The sequence below is a fragment of the Pseudopipra pipra genome, chromosome 3 (genome assembly GCF_036250125.1).
Source record: "Pseudopipra pipra isolate bDixPip1 chromosome 3, bDixPip1.hap1, whole genome shotgun sequence".
NCBI lineage: Eukaryota > Metazoa > Chordata > Aves > Passeriformes > Pipridae > Pseudopipra > Pseudopipra pipra.
In genome coordinates this window covers 19,845,480-19,871,460 of record NC_087551.1, presented here as the reverse complement: position 1 = coordinate 19,871,460, position 25,981 = coordinate 19,845,480, and the positions used below count along the sequence as shown (strand labels likewise).

General features: G+C 39.0%; 1 long non-coding RNA gene across 1 annotated transcript; it reads right to left on the bottom strand.

Moving 5' to 3' along the window:
- Window positions 1–1,387: 1,387 nt before the first annotated feature.
- LOC135411053 (uncharacterized) lies at window positions 1,388–18,287 on the bottom strand. The gene is made up of 3 exons (XR_010428970.1): window positions 17,997–18,287; window positions 16,837–16,917; window positions 1,388–5,233 (listed from the first exon to the last, which is right to left on the bottom strand). It is a non-coding gene; the product is annotated as an uncharacterized LOC135411053 (long non-coding RNA).
- Between the last annotated feature and the right edge of the window lie 7,694 nt (window positions 18,288–25,981).

Genomic DNA, 25,981 nt, shown 5'->3' with positions numbered 1-25,981 from the left:
TTCTTCCCTAATGGGTTGTTTTTCAAATGCATCTAAAAGGTTGGTTTTGCAAAGAAACACCTAAAGAACATAAATGATCACAGGTACACATGTGAACATAAATGCATCAGTGCCAGTGAATAAATTGCTATTGATTAGTTGTCTAGATCTAAAGAAATCACCTCTTGTGGATTGTTACATCAACTGCTCTCTGTTTCCACAAGAAGTAGAGAAATGGCCAACTGGTGGAAATCTACACACACCTTAGCGTCCCCAGAGAGTCAAGATACAACATATTTCTGCCCCACCTCAGACTCACCTCTAAAATGAATCTACCATAAGGTATAGAGACATTGAGCAGTATAAAAAATATGAAAGTAGTGCAAGAAGTTTGCAATGGAACCACAACTGTGAGAAAATCAGTTAAAGGAAGTAAAACCCCAGCTCTGCTCTTGACTCACTGTGTGGTCTTGGGCAAGCCACAAAGGACCATATTTTGAACATCTTACTCACACTGGTAACCAGCTCCTTGAAAAGCGTTTCTACTTAACATCACAGTCCTCAAAACCTGCACTCAAAGTATGGAAACAGCATGAACATGGATCTACTTACATGAGGATAAGTTTTGCAGTCTGTATCTGAGTTCTCTTTGCCTCCATCTATTCATAAAAAGCAGAGAAAAGCTCCTACCACTGTGAAAATGGTGTTGCTGGGATTCAGTCTAATTAGTAAATGTTTGTACAGCTCTTGGAAAAGTAAGTGCTATGCAGCTGGAGCACATGTATTTTAAACCTAATCTCTCAGCTTTGAATTTGCAGACTTTTTTTAAGTAGCTGCAACATGTGTGTGAAAGGAGAATAAACGACTGTCAGGATCTCCTCTCTAGTGAGACCAAAGACTCTATAAAAGAACACAGCACATGCTATTTTTACTTGTGTTTCTGTTTCCCTGCCGTGTTATCAAGAGAGTGGCCTGCCACAAGCCACAGACGTTGCTCCACAAATCTTTTAGTGTGCTGGGAAGTCCCAGGGATAGCTTCACACCACATCGCTGTTATTACATAGTGTGGGTCCAACAGCAGTACATTTTACATATTCCAAATCTTTTCCATACATTTGGCACTGCCATACCTTAGTCCCCTACATTTTGCTCCACCTTTCTTGTTTTCCTAATACGGTTAATGTTACCCAGCTGTTTGCAGTCAGCTTTAAAAACTATAACTAAATTAGCATTCCTGCTGAAGCTTATTCCCTGAGTATATATTCCCTACTTTACTGATGTTCTCCATGCATTTCTTGACATTCAAGTACGGCTTCACTTTTATTTGCACAGTGTTATGTTTCAAAAAATAACAGTAATATGAAAAAAAGAATAGATGGGCCTGGAGAAAAACTCTGGATCCAAATAGTCTCTGGATGCTGTAGAAATTTACATCCAGGCTGGATTAGAAATGTGCAAATAAACCTCGTAATTTGTCAGATTCCCTATCCTTCTGTCAAACTATGAGTTCTTACAGCATGTGTTCCCTAGTATTGGCAAAGCGAGACCTTCCCCAAAAATAAATTAAGGGGATAAATTCAATGACAATTATTTAATACAACAATTACATATTTAAACTCCAAGGTTGAAATTCTGTTCTACACAGTTTGAACCCAGCAATGTACTTAGGCATCTTCAAATGAAACCCGCTTGTCATCCATGCTGTGAAAACAAAAGGGAGGAGCCCCTGGCTACTCCTGGAGTTCTGTGCAAGCTGCACAGGTCCTGCACCAAGCCCATGTCCTGGAGGTGCAGGGCGTAGCCCCACAGCCCTCCCATGCAGTACCTGTGCTGCTGCTTCTCCACAAGAGACAGACCCTCTGGGGTCCTTAGGATCTCTTTCACCCAGGTTTGTCATTAGGTCCCTCTAAGCTGGAATGTTAGCTGGATTCTAAAGCAAAGATATATTTTGGTAATACCATGGTATCAGAATCAATTATTTTCTTGGAAAGTTGCAATTTAAGCAATCTCACAATATTTAATATGGTCCTACCTGGATTTCTAAAACTATAAAATATATATATTTTTTTTTAATATTCAATCTCCATGCAGTCCTACTTCCCCTGTAAATATCTGCCTTGTTTGAGTGGGGCATACAGATGATTATTCAGCAGGATTGCTCATCCCTCCAGTGCTTGACCTATGCAAATTTCCTCCCCTTCCTTATTAACTGTTATTTGTAGAAAACAAATTTCCCCTCCTATTCTGTGTTCAGAACCTGAGATGGTGGTGAGCATGTTTCCCACCTCCTGCTGCGAGTCTGGGGGTAGCGAGGTAAGTTGGCCCCCACACTCCTGGGAAGGTCTGAACCCCTCTCCAAGAAACATCTTAATGAAGGGGCAGGCAGAGGGGAATTAAAAATACATTGACACAAAACAAACCAGTCCCCAGCAAGCTCCCGCTGGCAGCTGCACACTGGCCTCTGATTCAGCAGGATATCTGAGCAGAGGCTAACTAATGATTTCACTGAAGGAGAGAGGAGTTCGTGTGTGCCGAGAGTTCACTGCATGCTAAAAGCATTTGTTCAGTCAAGTTTCAAAGGCCTCCCCTGTCATCTGAGGCATCGAGGGTTGGATTATTAATTTAATGGAGTGGTTGTGCTACGCAAGGAAGTGGAAAAAATCCGCTTCCACCTTGGCCAGAGCAGCAAAGCCTGCAGCAGCCTTGTAGATTTTTTCATCACTGTCAGGCCCTGAGAGAAGAAGAATTGTGTCTCCACTGCTTCTCACCCTGAGAGTTAGTGTCACTCCTGGCATGATCCTTCCTCCTCTTTTTGCCAATAGGAAAACACTGATTGCAGCAGACCTCTTGTTTACCCATTGTTGATCCCAGCACAGCCTGCTTTCACAAGCCATCTGTGGATCCAACACAAGCATCAAGAGTGTATAGCGCTAAATGTGCACATTTGGGTCTCACATATTTAATTCCAGATTTTGTTTGAAGGTCTTTAGGCAGAGGAAGGGGTGGGTAATTATATAGTGGGAGGGGGGGTCAGGCAGGCAGTTAATACTAATTTCATAGAAGAGAAATACTTGGAAAGCAATGGTACTGAAAGAGACCTAATGGACATTAAATTAGATATGAAATTTCCATCTGCTAAAATGGCAAAAAGCCTCATGCAAGTATGGGATGCATTTACAGACAATTCATGTCACAGGCCAAAAAAAAGGAAACTTTCTTAATTTCAATGGCAAATTACCAACAATGGCATAATACCTAGAATGCTACAGTCAGCGATTGAAATTAATGCGTTCAAAGACTTCAGAGCAAATTAACAGAAATGAAGAAAAGCTGGAAGAATTAGTCTGTAAAAAGTTTTTGTGTCTGTGTGTGCAGGAGAAGGATGTAGACAATCCACATGTCGGCCCAGGGTACAGCCCTGAGAGTGTCCAACATAACTCTGTCTGCTTTTAACTTGTATGGACCAGGCCCACCTAAACAGATCCATCTCCAATCCCAAAGTGAAATGAATCCATCTCCAATCTCAAAGGGAAATTAATCCAAAGGTGGGGAGTCCCCCTCCACAAAGCTGAACAGGATGAAAAATGATGGCTTTTCAGCAGAAAATATTGAGAAAATAGAGTTGTTTTCTAAAGTGTTTCCAAGAAACAGTATTCTGGTCTCCTTGTATAGAGGAGGAATCCAGAGATTTGCTCTGAAGATAGAATGCTGAATTCATCGACCACAAACATTTGATGTGTGCAACTTTAATTACAACTTTCCAAAATAAAAAGAAGTGCCTAAAAATTCCAGGAAAATACTCTATTCTTTTCTCTTTTGTCACTTTCAAACATAGCCCATACCTCAGTTTCTTTCTGCATTTGCCCCTACCACAATATCATGTCACTGCACATTTTTCCTCCTCGTGTTGTAGTCATTTCTCCCTCCCAATGAAATAGGAGCACAGAGTGATCCTCTGCAGGGAGTCCAAAATATCCAACTCTACTTTTTCATGAATCTTGTCCTCACTTGACCTAAAAATTTAATTGGTAGAGATAATTAAGTATATTCCAGTATCAGCACAATACGGGGAGTAATTAGTCTTGTGTTTGAAGGATATATTCTATGTCCCATCCTCTTTCCTTGTGGCTGTCCCTTTGGTAAAGCATGGTGGCACAGGGTTATTTCCATTACTGTATATCCCAGCCCAGGAAAACTCTAACAGAAACCCAAGATAAATGCATTTTTGCTATTTTTTTATACTTTATGAAGGTTGTTAAGTCACAGGCAAACACAGTGCCAAAGGTGCTTTGGAGGCAAGGACATCTGACTTGAAACTATTTTTGTACTTGGCATTTTAAGCCCAAACTGAAGGCTATGACGTGCATTCTGATGAAATTTACACTTGGCCCACTAATTATGAAAGTTATCACAGGATATGCTACTCGCTAATAGGAAATAATAAATATCCATATCAACACAAAACTGTTTCCTGTACCGCTAATTACACCAGCAAAACTCTTTTCAGTTAAAGGAAATGATCTATTCAAAGAACAGCAACATTTCTGGCCTAATTGATAAAACGATTAACTGAGTGGAGTCAGGAAATGAAGTCTCTGTCCCTTAGAGGGGCAGGGAAATGCACTGTAGAGATGTTTCTGAGGTGAAGTTTTCACACTATGGGTGACCAAATCTAATGAGCAGGATTTCCTCAGTGACCTGGCAAACATTGAGAGGAACATACAGAAATGCTGAATGGGTTTTGACATTAAAATATGGATAGAAAGGGAAAATGTATTAAAAGAAGTTCATGAATGGGAATCATCAAGGAATCAGCATGCAACATCTTTAATATCCCTGACAAGAATAAAATCATTTTGAGGAGATAATTTAAAAGGATACTCTCTGGATCAAAATGAGATATAGATGAAAACAGTTGTTGGTGTAGCAAAGAACAGAAATTGGCGTATTTTTTCCTATTCCAGAAAAACTTCCAGAGGCTTGGAGTAGCTGAGCTGTCAAATTCCCCGGGGTTGTAGAGTGTGGAAGGAAATGGCCAAGAATATCTGCCAAGGAATGAATCCATCACTATTGCCCATTCCCCATACTCCCTGTTCTCACATCACAAGTCATTGGAGAATGGCTTGCTGTACATTTTATTTCAGCCAGTTCCCATGTGAGTGGATAAAATGATCTGGTTTTCCAGTCATGCTTCCAGGTTTTTGAGGAGTTGTACTGAAATCAGGATATTGTCCTGCAGAGTTTGGGAAGGAGGCTGGAAGGAAGAGAATAAAGTGTAAGCTCACGCCAACCAAAAACATGGGCCCCCAATTCATTATTTCCTATGTTCCTTCCTTCATTGTTCATCCAGTCTATCATCCCACTGTGTCATCTGTGGCATGTGTTTCACATCCTATCCCTTCCAGATCTAAACTATTTTTCACCCTACTATTTCTTTCTACCCTGTATTTCTTCCAGAAAATAGCCACCCTACATGAGCTGAGCAAATGCACTCACATTGAGTGTCCTCAGAAAGGCTTCCAAAATTGGCTTCCAAACTCTGATCATCCTCCCAGCTCAGAATTGACTTGCATAAATACACACCCTGTGTCTGTTTCCCTGTTCTGTTCTTCATCCTGATGTGAACTAGGGAAAGTTCTACTAACATCAGCTATGTTACACTGGTAGAAAAATGAAATGGCTGAGTGAAGAATCAGGTCCATCCATTTTCTTCTTTCTAAATGAAATGGTGTAATTTGTTTACCTTCTTAAAATGAAATGGTCTTTCAAAGACTTGTTTGGTTTTTCTTTTTCCCACTGCATATCACATGGGTCTTCCATTAATACTAACAATAGCTACAAGAACGGACTAATTCAAGCACTCAGTCACTCTGTGGGTTTTTTTATTATTGCTCTCAACATTTACTTTTGAAAGAATTGTGAATAGCAGGAAAATAATTCAAAATATTGCCTCACAAAGATTGATTCAAGTTGCTGCTCAGAAGATGCTTCACCATATGGAAAATGTAACTGAGTAGCCATCAAATTTGTTTAGTTTAAACAAGGGTAGGTAAGATCTGATAATGCATGGGATCATTTTGGCACATAGTACAGCTCTCCCAGACCCATTGCATTATGCCTATCATCAAGTTAGTTCATCTAACAGCATGAAGTGGAACACCCTGACCCTTTTTATCCCTGTTAATCACTCTTAAGTAAATAATACCTCTTTGGAGAATAGTGATTCATATGCTGCAACCTAACATATGGTCAAGCTGCGAACTGTTCTTCCTGCAATGGCAGGTAAAGTCAGGGAGCAAAGATAAGGGAAGATTTTGTCAGACTATTATCACTACTTCACTTTTTAATTGCCTATAAAATTTTTTTTTAAAGCAGCAGGACAGCATCGAAGAACAAAATCCTTTCTGTTTTCTTTCAAGACAGCCTCTAAACAGCTGTTCTGTTTCTCTCCCATCGTCACCTATTTAATTTTAAGATAAGAGATACTTAGGAATCATTTCCTCTGTGAAGCAGCTAGGAGAGGTTATATATCTCTAAAATGTACTGTGCTATTTCCTTTAAAAAAAGTCAGACCAATTCTTGGTTTCCTGAGGCATTCTTATAGCTCTGATCACGCAGGGCAAAAACTGAGCAAGATATTGAGAAGTCTTGCAGTTCAGACATTTACTTTTCCATTTTTCTTTCTACTTTTCTTTCCCAGGACACAATCCTGCTCAATACTGATACACTTCTGCACAACAACAGCTTGCCATAGATAGGACCAGGCTTCTGCTGAGCTGCTTCTGTCAGGATTTTGGAGAGGTAGGTAGCCAGTTGTCAGTCCCTCCCTTGTGATTTGAAAGCTCTTCATTGGGATATGGAGCTGAGGTGTATCTCTAACACACTCGTTAAGATGGAAGATAGGGACAGAAGTCTGATGCACTCAGAACAGTTGTCCACACCCCAGAGCATAACATTTTGCAGAATGGACAAGCTACCGTGGATTGAGCTGCTGTGCACTGTGTGGTCAAGTAGAAATACTTACTCAGGTCCTCAGGTTGGCACAGCAGTGCTCACATACAGCAGTTCAAGGGCTGGCGACACTTATGGCTATACGACTAAAATTTTGCCCCTACATTGCTTTATGGTACTGCCTGTTCCTTTTATGGAGAAAAAGCCAAGATTTCATTCCACAAAATGTTTAAGTTGGTGTTCCAAACTTCTCAGAAACCAGAGTCAGTTTGTTCACATAAAGACAGATGATGTGTTCAAGACAGGTACTTTGCAATGGACAGGTCAGGAAGCTCCGTTTTATATGTTAGACAGATACATTAAAAGTCTAATTTCTCAACTCATTTGAGGGAAACACATCATGCTCCAAGAAATAGTGACTGTATGCTTTTGTTCTTTTATTTGTGAGATACCATAAGTAAAGACTGTACTGGAGCAGACCTGGCTGTGGATTTGATTTTGGTTTGATTTGCTCTCTCATATTTTGCTGAGGCTGGGGGAAAGACTGGCACATTATTTGACTTGCCTTCACAAAGATCAGATTCAGTATATTGAGAGGTTTACCATTTGGATGCTTTTATTCCATCATTTCCCTGAGTACTTTGATGCCCACAGTTAGTTTTTCTCAAAGCTTATGTCTAACAAGTCTGCTCAGCAGACAGCAGGAGGCCAAATGCCCATCTGCTGTAAAGCAGCAGTACCCCACCATGTCCATGAAGTCAGTGGAGCTGTGCCAGTTTACACCAGCTATCTGGACTCTGGGTTTGTCCTGGACCATGTAAAGTCTTTTGAAATATTTGCAGCTGATTTGAACACATTCGTCTTCAACACCTCAGTTAGAGAGCACTGATAATCTCTAGAAGCAGACCTAGAATGCTTTATTTCCTGAGACATTGACACAGGGCAAGAGTGTGCCTTCAATAAGGTCTGGGAAACATATTTAACTGCTTTGGCAGAGAATCAGTTCTTTGTAAGTAACTAATGCTGAATGAAAACCTTCACAAGACACTTCTTCTATGGAAGTGTTCTGCAGATGCCCATATTCCCTTTTCTATCCCTTTATTTTCAATGATATACATAGAGCAGCCCTATAAGTTTCTCTACTGTTTTTTCAAATCTCAACTAGTAAAAAAAGATCATCACCCTATATATTTTCTGTATCTTAAGCATAAGTCAGGTCTACGTGGAGCTTGAAATAGTTATGGTTCTATTTACCCTAGAATGGGGGGGGACACGGGAGGGGAAGAAGAACAAAAATCTTGTTTTATTTAGTGGATGAAAATTTTTTATAGTCCTTAGGAAGAGATATTTAGCATGACATTATATTCCAATGCAGAGCAGAAATGAAAGGTCTAGAAAGACTGCACAACGTGCTTCATCTAGGCATTCTTTGAAGATCCACAATAAAATGAAGAAGCTTCACCTATACTACAACAAAACACCACATGACAATCAATTTGTTCACAGCGTATCATGAACCTGAATCTACTCCATATTAAGTACCCTGAACCAGGTACAAAAAGGATTACAGTTCTATAAATTCATATACACAGACAAGCATACAGAAAGCTGAGCTTGCTGAGTTCACAGAATACTCAGTGTTTCTTTAATTCCCTTTTATGTAAACTAAATAGAAAGTGCACACCCAGGGCTTTACTGCTTGACGCCATCTCCATGCTCAAATAAATTGTTTTAGGATCTTTGGAACATCTTTTCTTTGTGTGTTTGTGTCTCCTCACATACGGTTTTCTTCTATCTTTTGGAATTGAATGAAAAAAAATTCAATATTTTTATAGAGACATGCAACATTTCCCTTCCAAAAAGATGTCGTAAATAGTTTAGTGTCAGAGTATGAGCTTAAAAATAACAAAGGAACATGGTTTTGAAGTTTTTAATCTTATCATGACCTTTGAAACTTGCTGGGTGGTGAATTCATTAAAAAGATGACAAAATATTAGCTTCAGGTCTCAAATTTTTTTAATGTTATAGAAACCTTCCATTCCAGGAGGAAAAGCATCACTAACTGGATGTGCATACCAAACTCCAAACTGAACTATGCTGTGCTAATGGTAATTCCTTAATATTGAATTGCTAACGTTAAAATTCTGATTCAATGAAAACAAATTTTTTTTAGATATTCTACATTTTTCCGGACTTTGTTTACGGCAATCAGGTTATGCAATATATAATTCAGATCAGAATTTCCACTGTACACAAACCGTAACATGTGATGCAAATTAAAGGTGGGCAAACCCATTCAGAATACAGACAAGATGAACAAACTCAACCCTCAAACAAGAATTTACTTTAAGGTGCTCAAAATGTGCTTTTAGTTTTGTAATGTTTACTCTTTCATTTTCAATCAGTTTTATATTTCTTCATTCTTAATAGTCCAGAAAGTACAAATGAATAAACATTGCAACACATGCTTTCTTAGACTATTTCTACTTGTCTCTTTTTGTGACCAATACCACTGATTCTGCCAACAGTGCCAGTCTCAGTCCAGCATGCATTTCTTCTCCATTTAGCATTTAGCGCTTTCTTTTTCATTATCCCTGATTCCCTTGGGATATGGACATTCAGTCCCCAGATTTCACTAATTTACATCCTTTTTAGACTTACTGATTTAGGAATTACATGTATTCCCTTTCTTCCTTGCAAAATTCTGAGCACTTCTTGCAACCCTGAGTCCCAAATCCCAAACAGTAACAAATCCCAAACCCAAATCCCAAACAGTAACATTCATGAGTGTTGATTCAAACCAGAAAACAAGGACTGTCCCAAACTCTGAAATGTTTAAGAGGACCAATACAGTGCTCATTAGGTAAAAGAACAATACAAGAAGAAGGAAACCAAAGACAAGCGGAAAGAATGTAAGGTATAAATAAACCAAGCTCTTTTACCCCTTCCCTCCTCCACAAAAACTGTGATGTGAGTGGAGGGATGGCATATATTTCCTGAACTATATCTAGCTGTATATTTTGCACACAAGTTCTTTCTTCCTTTTTCCCTAATACTAAAATTTTAGTCAAATTCAACAGTATTGGACATATGAATCGAACATTCAATTCTTAAGTAATTTTTTTCCATAGCTCTTGGTTGAACCAGCTGACTCTATAAGAAGAATTGTTGCAGAAAGCAAAACTTTATGAAACCCTTTAAATACCTAGAATAGAAATCACCCCTCGTCTTTGAGGAAGCTGCTGTGGAACCTGAATAGGAAATATTGGTTCAAAATATTAAATCCTTTCTGCCTGGGAAAAACCACGTGGAAAGAAGATACTTCTTGGTAGCAAGCCCAGACAAACAGTGGTCACTCATCTTAGGGAATACCATGGGAATATTCAGCATTCATGGAAAGAAAATGCATGGAGAATGACATGGCTCAGGCTACTGGTATCTCTTGCAGCTTGAATGGGTGACAGTTAACCTTACAAATACCATTTCATTTCTCCTAAAATGTGCAGAACTGCACATGCAGTAGGGTTTTTTACCTTCCAGAAAGAACTCTTTTCCAGAGTTCTTGATTCCAGCTCTGTTGCTTGGTGGGCCCCAAAAAGACAGTGCAGAAATTATACCACATGTGGACAGGCGAAATGGGTTAACCTGCTTCCAAGTAGAGCATGTATAGTTAGTCAAGTGTGGTGAGGGAGGACATGGGGAAGAGATATGCCTAGTCAGGACAGGCCTTGAATATGTTACCCGAGAAATACAAATTTCTTTGCAGAAAAATCAAAATCATCCTACCCCAAGCAGCCGGTACACTCACAACTGCAGAGTAGTCATGCATTCAGGTGCCCATGATCAAAAGAATCACTCAGAATCAAGAGGTCTCTCAAAAATCTCCACAAACCTGGCCCAAAAAAGAGCACATTTTATCACTTTTGCAATGCAGCAAGATATTTTTACCCTTAATTCAATATTTTTTTTGAAAAAAAAAGACAATTTTCATTTGATGTCTTTTCTGAACAGAAGGGCTAGGATTAAGCCCAGGAACAATATAACAACGTAATTGAGTAGGCAGGAACTGGCTTGTCACTGGAGAGGAAATTCTGCTACTTTGAAAAGAACAAGACTTCAAAACTCCCATGAAATACAAATTTAAAAAATGTTTGAAGTCATTTACAACATCTTATCTAGATAAAAGAATGACATATTTTAGTTAAAAACTGATCACTTTTAACTTTTTGGTATTTAATACAAAAAAGGTCAACTTTCCAAATGTCTTGGACATTACTGAAAGGCTTTGTTTTGTTTCTTTTTTCAAAAGAGACATTTGTTAAAATTAATGTATTAACATATTTAGTTTTAAATGAAAATCACATTCCTCTTTGAAAGTTATTTTGTTAAAAACTCTTGATAATGTTCATTTCCAAGAGATGTACCTGTTTTAGCTGGACAAAAAGTTAATTTACTCAGCCCTGTACTGACTATTATTGAACTACAATAAAGTACTTTGGCTTATTTTACTTACTGGTTAGTATATTACTGTTATTTTAATTCAGATGGAGCAATACTTAATTCCTGGTGTTCCCTCACAATTGAAACGTGTATTTTATAATCATTATCAGTTATAGCATAAAGTCAATAATTTTCACACTGTGGTGAGAATTTATAAGCCTGTTATTAAGAGTTAATACAATACATTTACAATCTGCATTATTGTAAGTGTACGTGCATCTCCATATTCATTATAACAGAATATGATCCAGAATCCTATATTTTAATTCAAAGGTCAAGAAATATCAATACATTTCTAAATGACTTAGTCTATTTTTAATCAGGTATTTTGACCACTTTATCCTTGTGGAGAATCTCTTAATTTGCATTTAACTATGCCTATTTTTCAGACTGGCATGGAAAACCCAACACTTCTCTATAGGTCATTTGAAAAGTTATCTTCACTGTTAAATTTGTGCATTCAGGGATAATGATGATAGTCATGCTTATTCAGAAAACTAATTTCTCTTTTTTTACATATGGTGCATTTTCTTGTTGCCAGAAAATGCCACATGAAGTGTATTCAGTTCCAAGTTTGATCCCTTAGCCTAAAAGGTCCATTAATCTTGAGATGACAGTGATCTGTGCAGGACCAATTTTTTTATGCTTCATTTCCAGAGGCTGGTGTAAATTGGGTTTTGTGCATTCTCACAAAATTAAGGTTTGGGGTGTAAACCATGAAAGAAATATTTAAGCAATGCCTGAAAAGAACACATGATAAACACTACATCTTTGAAAAGGGGGGAGACTGAATGATATTTCAGTACTATTTTTTGAGAACAGTTGGTTTAAATTTCCAAATAACTTTCATTTCAAAGGGACAGTATCAAAACACATGCAAAAAATAAAATTCTAAATAAGGCACAATAAATTATTTCACTGCTTAGGTATTGGATTTCAAAGGGAGAAGAGAGTATGCACAAGGATATTAGAATAGACTATATTGTATCTTAGGGAATTGCTGTCAAATATTGATGAAAACAGAGAGACTGTCGGAGATCAGATAAAAGAAAGAAATGATTACATTTGGAAGAACAATGTGAAATCTGCGGCCAACAGAGACTTTGAATGTAAGCTAATAGCAATCCGGCAAAGAACAAAGCTGGAGGAAGTCCCACATATTCAATCGCATTTACAGTCAGTTAGAATATGTAAAAGTTTTATGGTGCATTTTTCCTTGTTTTGAAACTCACAAAATTCAGTATTCAGTAGATCTGGCTGTGACACATTGTTACAGGACATTGACAAGCACGAACAAGACATTTGAAAAAATTATGAACACTGGTTTTAGCCATTTAGTGATAACTTGTGCTTATCTTAACATAAACACAACTTTTGGCTTTTCTAGAATTTAATTGAGTTATGAAATTGAGGACACTTACTGCTTTTACATACTACGTGTACATACATGAGGATTTTTGTCTTTCAGGTGCTATTTTTGTGAGTCCCATGGCACCAACAAGAATGTCTTGTTTTGAAACTTTTGGTCGCAATATGAGAGTAAAAGCTATGGTACGAAAGTTTCTTGACATATTGCTTTTCCTGGAGTAACCCTTCCTTTCCAGGAGAAAAGTATTTTAAACAGTCTCTCTAAACAACAAATTTCCACTCAGATAACTGCTGTGATCAGCAAAGGTTTTAGAATTCACATATCAACATTTACTAGGCCTACATATTTGCAGAATTTTTAAGTTAGCATAAAGAGCTACAAAATCATTTATTGTTAAATATGGAAGCAAGGAAGTCGAGACCCCCTTTATTCAGAGAGATAAAAACAGTAACAGTTCCCTCACAAGCAAGGTAGTGTTACTGTAACATCATAGCTCTGCAGATTTTAGGCAGTTTTAATGCATTTTATGCACAGGCTTTTAGATTAAAAGGAGCAATGAATCTTGTGCCTTGTGTTATGATGCTTGTTATATTACTTGTAAATCTAGAGCAACCCTGTGGACTTCAGCGGAGTTATTGTATACTTATGTGCTATAACTGAAGTCACAGTGTGGTCTTGTATTCATATTGGAGAGAGATTACAAACCCACCCCTTGATTTAAGCAACACTTGGATCTAAATTTACCTTTTGGACTGCTGTACATGGACTCTGCAAAGCCAACTACACCTTTAGGCAAAGAGGAGATGGGCTTTTTGATTCTGTTGCTTTGGGCTTGAATCTGGAGTTTCATTCTCTATCTTTATTGCAGTAAAGATGTAAAGGTATCTCATTATGGAAATCGTCTCTGTCTTGTTGCCTTACCCTTTTGTGACCGTGGGGATGTTTCATTCACATGTGCTTGCAAAGCCCTGCTGAAGCTGCATAAATCCCCAAGGAAGCACAAATAAAGATGTGGCAGCTAAGGGGAAAATCTTTAACTAGTAGGATCTACTGCATTAGGTTTTGAAAAGGCAAGATAACACCACCCAAAAGATTCAGCATGGATGATGTTTGCCATGAGATCTTCAGCACACTCTCATTATAAACACACACACATAGATCCTGTTTCTCTAGCCTGTTCCTTACTCTTGCTGGAAGTGAAATATTGACTGTTAATGCATCACGTAACAGCTCAGATCCACATGTATATCCCAACCTTTTACCTACAGAATTTTTGTTGCCATATTTGCTCCGTTTTTCCAAAATTTTTCATCTCCTAAACAACATCATGCAGTTGTCATTTTCTAACTGGAACACAGTTACGGATAGCTGCACCGGAGTTAAATATAATTGGGAAAATTGTTGATTACTAAGGTACTGCAACTGCACAAGTATTGTGCATTTGGGTGAAAAGAGATGAGACATAAATGCAACCCACAGGAATTGCATGTAGGAGCTGTACTGGAAGAGCACGTGATGGCTGCAGTGTGCATTTTCCTGTTACTAAGAGCATCGTTTGTTATGGAGAGTTGTTAGCTGCATCTGAGGACATAACAAGAATTTGGATTTTAGAGAGAAAAACATAATTTCTGGCAGCTCTTCGTGTTGCCCCCTAAGCTAAACAGGAGAGCTTTGAATTAAATAAACCTGTGCTAAGAGATAGGGACATGATTCAAATGGAAAATGTTAATATCCCGACTTTTAACCTTCTACGCAGGCTACAGTAAGTAGCTTATGTATTACACAGGATGAATTTGGATAAAACAGTAGGCCCTGTGAAATTACTGTACTGGGAACTTCAGCTAAACTCATTCTGTAAATCACTGCTCTAAGAAAGCTGATTCTGTTTATGAAGTTTGGTTTCCTCTAAGGTTTCAGCCTCACATGTAGTATCTCAAATTCAACATTTAAATGCAATTAAAGCTATGACAGAAATATACCAACACCAATGCCAACAGGTTTTACTGGAAGGCATACAGTTATCTGTTTTAAGACTGATGTTTTCTTGGTTTGCATTGTGTTCACAAAATTATTTTGCAATCTTTTAAAATTTAATTTCCTATTTTATTTATGTGATAGTAGGCAGAAAAAAGGAATCTGTTATCGAAGCTTATAAAGACCTAGATTTCACTGTAGAGGCCAGTGATGTGATCAGTTACTGATTTCACTTGGGCTGCATGCATGCCTGTAACTAAAAGCAGAATTTGACAATCTGTCCCTCTCAGTGAGAATGTGCAGACACACTAAATGTCATAAATGTTCCCAGCTGGAATTGAGACCTATACTTTTCTCACAGGGACAACACATAGATTGGGAAGTTTGTCCTTAGTTCAGAGCTGGGTGGCCTAATTCCTTCTGTTTTTGGTTTCAGACCAAAATTAATGTGTACATCTGGGTCGTAAGTGCTGAGAAATTTTGGCTTATAGTGGAAAAGATTACAACAAGCCCAGTGTTACTGGTATAGGAGGAGCTGACAGCTTCGTGTACTCCCACTGAGTGATTGCTTGGCCTTTCCTAAGAAAAGACTTTCAGCAGGCAGCCTTGGCAGCAGAGAAGATGAGTAGATGACTGCAAGCCTGAGACATACTGGAAATGGGCAAAGTTGATGGCCGTCTGGGATGTTAAACTTTGCTGCATTTGTATAATGTTGCAAATCTGATTTTACTTACGGTTATGCTGCCTTATTCAACTCTTCAGAATTCAAGCAGATGAAGGATGAAGATATTCAAGTAAATGTTTCTGATACAGACCACCTCTGCACAGGGGAATTCTGTTTCCACGTGCTCTTATCAGTATTGTCAGTTTATGGTCTTAATGATTGTGTCAAGTGCTTCCAGAGAAAATGCAAAATGTCTTTTCCTTAACAGTACATTCAAGTTACTAATTAGGGGAAAACGCAAAGCTCCTGTGTTGTCAGAGCTTTTACTTTCTTCCTAGCCAGTGAACTCCCTTTGCCCATTCAGTGCTGTGGGTGACCTTCCAGACTCCCCTTGAAGGAAGCAGATACAGTTTCAGCTGAGGGGTGGAAGGGCTGGAAGGTGATAAGCAAGAGTGTCAAGAAAAGAGATGACATGCATTGGTAGTTCATGTTTGGTGAATAATGGTTTGGCACTAATCTTAGATTTCTACATACTAAGAAAATCTGTGAGATGTCTCCACTCCAAGCACTGTGGGTGGTTCAGGAACATGAACTGGCTTGTTCTGTCAAAACAAGGAATTCTGAGTCTCTTTGAAAGGCAGAGACTGTTGAAAAAAGAAGTCAGTTGAATCTCCTGCTACAGAGGGAGGCATTGGGTCTGCTCCTGGCATCTAGCAGGAAATGCCACCTTGGGTATTGTATTACACTTTCTTTCTCAGCCAACTCGTACTAGGAAGGGTTTCATTTACCTTCAGTTTCACAGATGACAGATAGCAAACCACTTCATATTAAATTTGAAAATTTGAGCATTTTGGGGGGCTAGAAAGTCATCTTGTCCCTGAAGATCATAATGTCTGAGAATAAGCCAGTCCAGGACAGCAATGAAGTAACAACTGAAGACTATGCTACTCAATTGTTCAGGTACTGCAGTTTCTGGCATCTCTTGGTTTAAGCTCAGACTTCATCTGACGAGGACAGAGCTTTTTGCATAGCAAAGGCAGAGGCTGCACTGTCTTTGCCCCTTCTCTGAGGTGATTAGGCAAGAATCATGGTCTCTCACAACTCTTCAGGACGATTCCACATTATCCCCTATTGAGTCAGATTACACAGTTTGGCCCAGTTTCTGAATTGCAGAGATTACCAATGAAAATACAAGTTGTTGTGGAGGTCTCTTGATAAGACTTTGTTTACACACTAGGAGCAGTTTCTCGGAATCTTTAAATTAAATTAAATAACGAGTTAACTTTTGCGCCAATATCTAAGCTCTGGTGCTACTCAGTCATCAACTCTGACAGCAGTAAATCCTGCATAAGTAGAAAATACCATTAACTTTGAGTAATTTACATAATAATTACATTACCCAGATGAGTATTTCTTCCAAAAGGAGGTCGCAGATGCATTTCTGATTCTTTATTGTTTGCAGTAAATTGGGAAGCTCAGTCTGCACGCAATAATATTGGAAGAGAATTGCAAAGCATTATTAAAAAGATACTAGTGTCAAAAGACTGTTCCATAAAAACACATGTACTAAAACCTTCAGCATTAATTGAATCATGCTTGTGTTTTGGCAATGCTGGAAACCTGGCTCAGTCATTGCTCTGGTGATTCATTAGTGCTAATTAATGCGTTTTCCAGGCTAGTAACAAACTAAAGAGAGACTGTTTGTCTCTACTGATCATTCCACAGTTACAGTAATGGTTTGATTTATGTATCTGACACTTAATGCCGCATTTCATTCATTTCTAAACAAGTTTCAAAGGGACTGAGGGTGCTTATGTGAAAGTTTAAGACAAGCAAACAAATAAAATTGTTTCCTATGAGTACTGCTAAGCAACAATGCTGGGTTTCCTGAGGCTTCCCATCCAACCTGCTCTGCCTCTTCTTCCCCAAGACACAAACAATGCCAGCATTCTCTCAGCAGGACATTCAGCATCCTCCCAGTGGAACTTTCACACTCCCTGCCCTGTCCACAAGAGGCTCAGCGGGCTGGCAGTCACTTATGCCATGGCAGGCGCAGAGCTCCTGGCCACAGGCTGGGCTGGCCAGCTGGCTGTGGGCCCCCAGCAGGGACCTGCCTGTCCCCTTGGCGGGGCCACCAGCCTCACTTGCTCATCCCAGTTCCACTGCCAGTTTTCCCAGAAACCCCTCACAACCTCATACAGGCAGTTCAACTCGAGGGCAGAACTGTATCTTCAGACCTACACCGAAAATCTGAATTTCAATATTATACTGCCCTCAGATCTACGGGGAAGGTTTTGACTCCAATATTTTGTTCTCTCTACAGGCACAAAACTGTGTGTGCCAGCAGTAGCATAAAGTGTAAATGCTGCAAAAATATGTTGCCATTTCCTCTCACTCTGCTGCCCAGTTTAGAAATTTGGCTGGAGGCATTTGCTGCAGTTTGGAATTTTCTTTTAATATCATTTTTCTGTAACTGTTTTCTTTTACATTTTTTAAACATTTTTAGTGCTCAGGAAATGTTTTAGAAGGGGAGTCTTGAAACAGAAGCACTTTGCTTACCCATAGATCAAGAGCAGGGTGAGCAGTGCCCTTTGATGCCAATGAGCTTTGGTCCTTGGATGAAGCGATCTTCTTGGTGGCTGAGAAAATATTTTGAGCTTCATGCACATTCAGTTCTTGGCCACTTTTTGGCTGAGCAGGGACAATTCAAGTGTTGTGGATCTCTTTCCATTAAGTACAAGGCTGACATCATCAATGCATTTTCCATATGACAGCAAAGAGTTTCCAGATGGAAACAACTTTCCAAATGCTGTTGACTAGCCATGAACTATAGTAGTGATGCAGAGGTCTCTGCGCATCTGAGTCGGAGAAAATTGTTATTGTAAAAACAAAACAAAACAAAACATATATATATAAAATAATAACAACAAACAACAACAACCACCACCACCACAACAACCACCACCCCAACCACCACCACGCTAAAATACCTGGACCAGCGTGTATGTGAGGGGATAGGAGGAGAGTCACATTAGCTTTCTAAGGTCTGCACATGATACAACAGGTGTAAGATCAGACAGATTCCCTTTGACAGAAACAGCACACCACCATGGCTTTCTAAGAAAGACAGCATACATTTATATTTAGAAAACCACTTGTGCTCTTTATATGTTAATGATGAAAATACCAGCTCCTAATAAATTATATCTATATGTGGAGTAATAATAAAATATACTTTTTCAAAAACTGAATTAGTACCATTTGCAATTATAGGGCATTTGAATTAGATATAGCTTAAAATCCAAAAATGTGGAACAAATGGGAGGAATTAGAGACCTGTATGTAGTTACAGTGCTGCAGCCTCACTGGGGTCACAGAGATGTGGTGGGATAGCTTCCACAACTAGAGAGCTGCAATGGATCGATCCACCCTTGAGTGCTGATGGAGCTGATCAATGTCACTGGAAAGCTACCCTCAATAATCCTTGAAAGATTATGGTGGTCAGAGGAGGTTACTTAGGACTGGGAGAAAGCAAACATCCCTCCTGTCTTCACTAAAGGCAAAAAAGAAGATCTCGAGAACTACTGGTCAGCTTCACTCCAATCCCCAAGAAGGTGATGGATCTAATCCTCCCGGAAACCATTTCCAAACATACAAAGGGCAAGATGATTTTGAGTAACCAACATGGATGTACGAAAGGGAAATCACACACGATCTTCAGGGGGTGAGGGAAGGGCAGTAGATGCTGTCTTCACTTTGGCAAGGCTTTCGACACCATGTTCACCATAGCCGATTCGATAAGATACAGACTAAATAAGTGGACAGCGAGGAACTCGATAAAGTGTTGGACCCAGCTAGGAAATCAGCTGGAGGCTGGTTGATGGTTGTGCACCCAGGGTTTGGTATCAGGTCCAAATCTGACATCTTTGGTAATGACCTGGCCAACAGGACGGAGTGTAACTTCAAGTTTGCAGACAAAGCAAAACTGCGAGGAGTGGTGGATACACCAGATGGTTGTGCTGCCATTCAGAGGGACCTCAACAGGCTGGAGAAATCAGCAACAGAAATACTACGAACATCAACAAAGGGAAAGGGAAAATCCTGCACCTGGGGAGAAATAACCCCAGAGGTGCCTTCTAACCTCAGTCAGTCTTTGTTTTTGTGATTCTGTGTTATTTGATTCTGGACAGAATATAAAACACCTGTTCACTATATCATTAAGGGGCAAAAAATTTCCAGGGATTACTACTTTAGGAGACCTTGTGTTTTAATAATTTTAGAGCAATAACCTACAGGTATTTTTTTTTTACAACTTGACACATTTTAAAAGAGGACAATAAACTAATTTATTTTTCATTGTGAACGCACTGTAATCTTGCCATTCTACCAGATGTCATTATGTTTTCATTTTAGAGAAATTATTCAAACTAGGTTTAGAACTATCCTATTAGTCTATCTATTCGAGCTTGTTCTTGAACTAACGATGAATTAGAGAGTGCTCTATATGGAGAAGTGTTACATTTTGGAAACAACATAAATCTACATACCAAAGACCGAGATCACGAAACAGTCCCTGACACATTTTCAACAATATTGCTATGAAACCTGCTGAGCATGAAAATGCAGTTTCCAATAATTCTGTATTTTCTTCTATAGAAGTCCTTCTTTGATTTCAGCTGGCTGTAATTTTTCTGATTCTCCAGCTAGAGTTTATAAGCTGTAATTCCACATAAATTGATGCCTTTGCAGTGTTGCAAAATTAGGTTGAGAGCAGAGCTTGGTGCAGAACTCTTCTAAGTTGTGCTTTCCTGTCAGCATTAAGCAGCTGCCACACCTCACTGTAAAAGTTTTCTGTTGGGTTTATGTGACATTGGTACATTGAACTAAAACCAAGTTCTGAAGACAAATATGCATACATATAGGTGGTTACTGAAGTTATTCCAGATTTATACTACTGAAACCTAGATCAAAATCATTAACTTCTACACAGTAACTTTTACATGTTTGCTCACAGCTTTCAAGGACCTTTGAAAAATGTCCAGTTGCAATATAGCTACTGGGAACTACATTTGTGTGGTATTGCTCTTTCAAGCTTTAGTTAAACGGATCAAAAACAGAGGATGAGGAGGATGCAATCCAGACCACTTGCTTTGTGAGTGTGTTTACAGTAAATATGTGCTGCAGTTTTAGTTAAATTATCTATACAGGGGGGGAGGGAAAATAAAAGGGAAATAAAAGGGAGGGTTCATCTCATTAGAGGTCCCACCTTCCAAACACATTGCCATTAAAGAGCACTATGTCATAAGCACCATGATACTGTTCAGAGTAGATGTACAAGAACTGTAACTTGCATATGAGGACATTGCAGGGTTAAGAAGAGGGAACATACTCACTATGCAAACATTAGGAAAGTGATAGCTCAGCATGTCCATTTTCATGCCAACTTCAAGGTTGGTCTAAAAGCTCAAAGTTTGTAACTCTTTTTATTTGCAAACTAGCATGCAGAACTGGAAAACTGAGCTTAAGCTAGATTATTGTTCATAGTCATAAATCTAAAGCTGATTTTCACAACAACAAAAAAATTATTGGCATATATTTAGACCATGCATGACCTTGCTGAATCAACTTGGCATTCTCAAGAACAACAAAATAAAACCAGATGACAGATTCTTGTTTTCAGACTCTACAGATGCATCTCACAGCATGTGAAGAAGAATAATTGCAGTGGGTATGAGAGAACTCATTCCCCATGGACATTAGATGATATTTGCCTAATGTTTAAAACATTACTGAAATCTTTCAGGTGAGTCCTGAATGGGACCTTCAGCACAGATAATGAGTTTAATTAAGAATCCATGGCAGAACAGACTGTCCAATTTGTAAATAAAATGTCCCCACACAAGCAAATCTCCTGAGGAAGTACATGCAGTAAAGCTAATTTTCTGAGCTTTTATGGAATTGCTACAGCAAGAACCCCTCAGAGAAACTTTTGCAATAAAGGTTTTCATGTGGTCTTCCCACTATGTACATTGGGGAGATCCATGGGAAAACCTAGTCCCAGATCTGCGTGCCTCTCATCCTTCCACACTTTTCTTTGGATACAAACAGGCAACAAGGCCGTGACAGAAGCATCTGAGGGTGGATATGAGAAAATGAAATGCTGCTGATGAGGAAGGAAAATTAGAGTTTCTGTTGTTTTCTTGCACTTTCCACTAGTATTGTGTACAGACATGGAATGTAAAGTGGCTGTTCCCAATCCCAAATCCTGCTCTGACCATTTCTCTATCCACCAGAGAGATCTTGAGTTACATGATGGAGTCGCTGTAGACTTCTGGGAAGATGAGTGAAGAGTGCACCACTGGCTTTGCCAGGAGGATCATATCGCTCTAGCTTGCTGCAGGAACCAGAGTCATCCAAACCACACACTCTGCAGCCTGGGAGGGCATCTACAACAGACTCCCTCCTTCCTTCATCCACAAAGGTTCATTACACTAATGAAAAGGGTGAAAAACAGCATGTGGAAGCAACATAGCCACCTTCCTGAATTTGGCTCCTCTTAACTGGATTAGAAATTGGTAACAGAAGCCTTGTGTCTGTGAGAGTCTTTAGAGACTGTAACAATATAGATGGAATGTTGGAGGAAGCTGAAAAAGGGAAAGAGGAACACTACCTGTTGAAAGAATAATCAATTGTTTTCACACAGAGAAAACCTTATTTCACAATCTTGAATCTAAACATAACACTTTGTTCTATAATACATATTTGCAAAAAAACACTTGTCCCTCTTTAATTACATTCTCTGTTCACTACCTACACCACCTGGAAGTTAAATGGCACATTTTCTTTTTTGATTTTCATCCAGAGTGATGTTTTTATTAATCAAAGTTCACACTTCACTAGTGGTCCCCTGCCATCCCTACCACAAAACTGACATTTCCCCAACCATGAACAAGATGTTGGCTGCAGTTCTCCTATCATTAGCATGTATTTCCTTAATATCCCATGTTAATATGGTGTATATGACTAGACAAACTAAGACAGAAGCAGAATTTTCATATTTCACTTCAACACATTGTATTTTGGGAGTTGACATTTTGGCACAACACAACACAGGCTGTAGCTCAGCAAAAGTATCATTTGCTTTGTGAGAATCTTGTGTACAAGTTGCTAATTGAAAATCCCTGCTCTGCGGTTGGTTGGACTGGATGAAATGTGAATGTATATTCCTGACACTGCCTGAGAGAAAGGGAGTAAGGAAGCAGGTTCTTAAGGTTTTGCAAGACTGAGAGCCAAGGCTTGAACCAGGATGATACTTAAGTTATTTGGTAGGCAAATGGACAAGTTCAGAAAAAATAAGAATCCTATGTATCCCAGGTGAGACACTGGAACAGATTGCCCAGGGAGCTTGTGGATGTCCCATCCCTGGCAGTGTTCAAGGCCAGGTTGGATAAAGCCTTGAACAACCCTGTCTAGTGAGAGATGTCCCTACCCATGGCAGGAGGGCTGGGACTAAATGATCTTTAATGTCCATTCAAATCGCTTAACATTCTATGATTCTATGTATTAAAGTAATAGTTTTCTTTTCTGCTGAAACAGAACTTTCTGAGGTTCCAAAGTAGTTGGTTTTATTTTCTTTTGTTTCTTCTTTTTTTTCTTCTGTTTAGCTCAGGAGTACAGGTTGAGGCTGAGGAAGATGATTTTGGTTTATTTCCAACATGATCAGACTGGATGTGCAAGAATGTCGGAACTCCAAGGACTTAGTTTTGTAGAGGGTTGGTCCTTACCCAGTAACTCTGCTGGGTCTTCTCCTGGAATTTGAGCTGCTTTTACACAGCCATCATTGCTCTTCCTTCGAAATAATGATCTCTGACTCAATACCACGGGCTATGTGAGAGGAACTGGCCTCTCATTTCCAGTGTGGTTGTACCGCGTTATATTTGACTCACGGATGTCAGATAATCTAGGTCAGTATCAGCTGCACATGTGAGCTTTTGGGTGGTTTTCCCAATTAAAATTGTGCTACTGTTTCCCAGCACTTTTTCCTTCACAAATTGATAGCTGAAAAATGCATGCAACTCTGGCTGACAGAAGTGACTGAGGAATGAGGATTATTTGAAACATCATGAAAGGGGAAAAAAAAAAGTGAACTCTACTTTTAAAGCTCTGTTTTCTGCTTTATTTCTGGTTGATTCTTATTAATATAATTCCCCAGATAAACTACAAGGTCACTGACCCTGTTTTCTAAAGTATGGCCACCTACGTGTGGCCCTCACGACTACTTTACACACACACAGTACTGACAGCACTATGTCAGTATGTATTTATTTACTCACATTATGAGGTATGCCTCTCACTTTAAATTTGAATTTACTCTTACCCTTATAAACCAGATGGTATCTTATTAATAGGAGAAGCTGTGGGGTCACAGAATTTTTGGCAATAGAAACTTAGGCTGTGAGCCCAGCCTACTTTGGAGATCAAAGGATGAGCATAGTCTGAACATCTCCAGAGATGGTGAACAGACCTCCTATTCTTTGCAAAAATAAACCTCAAATGAGGTCAGATTCACACTGCAGCAACTGACAGGTCCATTTGCATTACAGAACAAAAAGAAAAACAGCAAGGAGAAAGATGCATCTCTCTATCATTCTTACACAACTGCTGGTAGACCTTGTTTTGATTATAATTTGGGGCTTACTCTCAGCTTTCTACAGAAGACTTGGTGTATACTGTGGCATGGATTACAGCTCAGCTTTCTGTCAGTTTTCTGATGGAAGTTTGAATTGGAGTCCTATGCATGTAAAATTAAGACTTTCAGTTTATCCCCTAACTCAGAGGTTTAAAGAGGCACTAAAAAAGCTGAAATTGCCCCAGCAAGCCCTGTCTTGGGAAATCCTTCACTGAAGGAGAATTTTCAAGAAATACAGTGATTCCACATCCAGATCCTCCCACCACTGCCCCTGCAGTGACAACACTGGTGGGATAGCAAAATGAGCAGTGATGCATTAATCCTCCAGCTAGTACAGTCACAGTGACTGTACATCATCTCATCCAACTTGGCTACCTAAATTTTAGGCATGCAGTCTAAATTAGTCATTCCACCTCTTGTCTACATGGCCCAGCTAATTCCATACGAAGACAATTTTTAAGGGTGCCTACCTCTCTCCATTGACTTCAGACAGACTTTAAACTAGTGTTGCTGAAGTTAGACAAGACAGACTCAACTCCTAAGGACCATGATTCACTGATGTGATTCAGAGCAGCCCCTCGGAGATCTCAGGGAGAAGGGTTGTTACAGCCTTACACGTGTGCATTTCTCACACTGATGCATTCAACTGAATCAGTCCAATGACATTGGATGAATCTGGCTCCTCTTATCCTACAGCATCCAGCATTCAGAGTGCCTGCCCTCTCGCCCACCAACAAAGGGTGAGAGGTCTTACCCACACAACATCAGTGATTTCACTTGCTGAAGATCCTTTCCAAGAAATTCTCAAAGAAGGCATGATAAATAAAGTCAAATAAACACCATCAGTGATGAATTACAACTGCAACACTAACTGAAGCTCTGCTCAAACACCGGTCTTCTTGTCATATTTAGGAATTTAAAACTCAGCACAAAGGCTTATAAATGAAATTTTTGTAATGCTTTAAATCCTTCCATTCAGTCTCTAAAACTCTGTAGCTTTTCCCATATATTCCATGAATAATATTTAGTGGCAGCACACGATAAATCCTTCGAAGGGATCTTTAATTAGTTAAAAGATCAATTGCTCCATTCTTTTTTCATTTTATTAACATAAAATTTATTCATTCAAACTGTATTTTTTGCCCTTCTTGTTTTCTTCTTATTGCACCTTTTTTTTTGAGCCAAGTGAACACACCATTTTTGTTAAGGCAGAATGAAAAACATAAGCAGCTTTCCTTCCTCCCCTATTCTTCCCTATCAGTCCAAACGAATTTTAATTTATATCTTTGGGAAACGAAGGATGTTGCTAAGCAGTTTAGAATTAATTCTTTGAAGAACTTCAAATAGTAAAAACATCTTTAAAACCAAAGGACCCTCCCATAGGCTTTAGAATTCAGGTGGGACATCCAACGGAGCACTACTTCTTCTTTTACTTTTTTGGGGGAATTTTTTTGCTACATTTCAATCAGTTCTTTCCTCTTTATGTTATCTGTGTGCTCTAAAAAATTTCAGCAGGCCTCTGTGTGATGGTATACAGGGAAAGTCTGCAGGTTTTCCAAGAGTACCCTGTTTAAGACACAAGAAAATTTAATTTGATCCCTACCAGAAACTTCACTGATTTAGAGATCTTCTGTTTTCTTGCACTGCAAATCAGTAATAATGATCAGATTTAGTTTTCACTTCCACTAGCTTTGACTGATCAGCCTAGTTCATGGAAGAGATGAGTCTTGTGGGCTCTGGCTTCATGATGGCAGCTTGGCCTACAAAAATGGGCTGGTAAATCAGATGCCCAGAACTCTTTTTAGCACAGATATTTCTTGGGTTAGTTCCACAGACCTCTGAAAAATATAGCATA